Source organism: Ursus arctos, unplaced genomic scaffold (assembly GCF_023065955.2).
Source record: "Ursus arctos isolate Adak ecotype North America unplaced genomic scaffold, UrsArc2.0 scaffold_10, whole genome shotgun sequence".
Lineage (NCBI taxonomy): Eukaryota > Metazoa > Chordata > Mammalia > Carnivora > Ursidae > Ursus > Ursus arctos.
Genome location: NW_026622764.1, coordinates 30979229 through 30982862, shown reverse-complemented (window position 1 = coordinate 30982862; position 3634 = coordinate 30979229).

The window sequence follows — 3634 nt, the reverse complement described above, 5'->3', positions numbered from 1 at the left end:
TTGCTGTTTGTTACGGTGGAACATCAGACAGGAAATGGCAGTTCCCTGAGATAAGCCACAAATCTCCTCTATCTTAGGATCTCTGAATCCCCCTGATGTGTCCCAGAGAGTGGTAGAGTGCCTATAAGATTAAAGGAGGAATAAATGGAGAAGAAAGGTAGCAGTGTCCTGTCTGGGAAGGAGGGTGGCTATTATCTACATGGGATCACAATAATATCAAAGCGTCACTCATGTCCATACATGAACAATGGAAAAATCATGAAATTCTCCTGTGGTCACAACTCTTGCATATGCTTTCATACAGTTTTTTCCCTTGTCCTAAAGTAGAATGATTTACACCACCTGCATGAAACCGGCCCCTACAGATACAATGACATCCAGTAGGTACTGTTGTGATATGGTCTGCTGTGTCTTAGAGTTTAAAACTGATTTCTCTGCTTTACATGCTTTCTGCTTCTCTTGTTTTAAAAGAGTTACAGTGCTAGGCTGCAGGTGTTTGCTCTTAAGACACTTTGAAATCTATGAATGTTTCTTGAATTTGAAGGAAAAAAAATCCCACAATGTTTATGTAATCTGTAAAATTAGAATTGAAAAAAATTAACTTGAGGTGGGAGCCCAGTAAAGAGAGACTTCCTTTGTTTTATTTCTATCCTTCTTTCCTCCCTCCCTTCCTTCCTTCTCTTTAACTTTCCTTCCATCTTTCCCTTCCTTCTTCCTTTTTTTATATTGGCCAAAGAACAACTATTTGTAGATTGGAATTGTTCCCTGTGTATTGGGAAAGTCATCAAGATGAACCCTTTGGGGACACAAATGAACAGCAAATTCTCACTCTTTGTATTCAGAGAAAACTGAACACATCCGCTGTGGACAGGGATATCAGAATGAATCACTTTGTCTTTTGCCAGACTGTTCCCTGGAAGAAGGAGAAATGTTTCCCATAAATGTGGAATAGACTGTGATACTGATGGGAGTGATCTAGTGCTGGATAACTCAAACTATAGCACATGGACATTGACCATTAGGATTGTGTTAGCTGGACCACTGTGGTAAGCCTTGCCTGTACTTTGAGGAAATTGACAAGAGGCAGCTGTAGCTGTGTTCAGCTTGGACCTTATAGAAGATTTGAGCATTAGGGGCGTCTGGGTGGCGCAGTCATTAAGCGTCTGCCTTCGGCTCAGGGCGTGATCCCAGCGTTCTGGGATCGAGCCCCACATCAGGCTCCTCTGCTGGGAGCCTGCTTCTTCCTCTCCCACTCCCCCTGCTTGTGTTCCCTCTATCGCTGGCTGTCTCTCTCTGTCAAATAAATAAATAAAATCTTTAAAAAAAAAAAAAAAGAAGATTTGAGCATTAAAAAAAAAAAAAAAAAACACGAAGTTATAAAACAAAACAACCCCAAGGTGACCTAAAATGCCTTTGTGTTCTCTGGACCAAACAATATGTAGGCATATGAGACAAACAGCAGGCAGACAGGTTACAGAACATATAAGCATTCCTTGGGGAGTCCCCAGAAATTACTTGGTGAGAAAGCATCAAGAATAAATTCACTGTCTGGCATATATTTGCATGTGGAGAAATCACTGTTCAATAATTTTTAACAGTGATCTTAATTTGCACACATAAGCACTGGAGTGAAACATGGCGATTACAGCTTATTTCTACTCATTCTTAACTAAGACTTTTTTTTTTCTTAATTGACACATTCTGTATTGAAAAGCATATAAATCTTAAATGTAAAGTGTCTCCAATGTGTACAAATCCATATAACGATCACCAAGATTAAGATATAGAATATTTCTGGCCAATACTCCTTCCTCTCTCAAAGGTAACCACTGTATCAACTTCCATCACTACTGAGTAGCTCTACCTAGTATTGAATTTCATATAAATCAAATCATACAATATGTATTCTTTTTGTGTTTGGCTCTTTTTTGCTACACAGTATGTCTGTGAGATTCATTAGGTTACTGTGTTCTTTTTATTGATTGTGAGGCATTGCATTGAATGAGTATATCAAAATGTATTCATCTATTTTAACACTGATGGACATTTGAGTTGTTCTTGTTCGGGGGCTATTATAAATAATAGTACTATTCTTGTACACATAGTTTGGTGGCTATTAACACTCAACTTCTGTTGGGTATATGCTCAGGACTGGTACTAAGGGTTGGAGGGAACGGATGTGTTTAGCTTTAATGAGACAGTTTTACAAAGTTGTCTAAATAATTTGCACTTCTACCACCCCCTGTATGGTTGCCAATATATTGCCAGGTCTTCTCATTTTAGCCATTCTGCTTGGTATGTGGGATGTATAATTTAAATTTGTTTAATTTATGATGTATGTACGTATAATTTAAATTTGTTTGAATTTATGATGTTGAGCCTCTTTTGGTAATACTGAATTTGAATATCCTTTTTTGTGAAGTTACTGTTTAAGTTTTTTGCTCGTTTTTTTTCTTATTGCTTTGTTAGCGGTGATGTAGGATGGATGGATGGATGGATGGATGGACGGACGGATATTACGAAAAGGCATTTAACAATAAATATATCTAACACTATATATTACTAATGTCTTCTCTCCGTGTTTGACTTGCCCTTTCACTCCTGATTGTTTTTTTTTATTAACCAGTGGGTTTCATTTGAATGAAGTCCAATTTATCAATATATTCTTTTATGCCTAGGATATTTTCATGTAAAGTTATAATCTTTGATTTAAGTTCAGGAATATACTCTTCTATATGTTATTCTAGAAGTTTTATTATTTTGTATTTCACATTTAGGTCTATAATCTCACATGAATCTTTGCATATGATGTGAGATGGGGTCAATGTTAACTTTTTCTCCATATAGTTATCTAGTTGACCTAGTACCATTTATTGAAAAAATTATACTCCCACACTGCCTTCCTTCCACGAATTCCACTCTGTCATAAATCAGATAGACCATATATGTGTGGATTTATTTCTGAGCTAATACTGTCTTCATTTCTGTGACTATATAATAAATAAATCTTATATCTGCTAGTGTAAGTTGTTCACTTTTATTCTTCAAGTTTGCCTCGGTTATTCCAGGTCTTTGAATGTCCATATGTATTTTAGAATTAGATTGTCCATATGATACATACAAAAACCATTGAGATTGCTCATGGGATATTATTGAACCTATAGGTCAATTTAGGGAGACTTGCTATCTTTACAACATTGAGTCTTCGTGAAACAAGGCAAGCTCTTCCTTTTAATCAGGTCATCTTAATTCTTCTTAGCAATGTAGCTTGCAGTAGACTTATCTTGTGTCTCTTTCCTTAGACCTAAGTACTAAAGACAAATGACATTTTTATTAGATTTATTCTCAGATACTAAAGATTCTTGCTATTTTTAATTATTTGATAGTAGGTTATAGAAATAAAACTGATTTTTGTATATTGATGTATCCAACAATCTTGCTTAATTCACTTAATAGTTCTAGTAATTTGGAGAATCTTTTGAACTTACATACCCTTTTGTATTTTCTATGTAATAAGTCATCTGTCAATAACGACAATGTTGCTCAGTCTCAGTTTTTATACACTTTATTATTCTTTGTCGCTTTGTTGCATTAGATGGGATCTCTAGTACACTGTTGAATAGAACTAGCGACA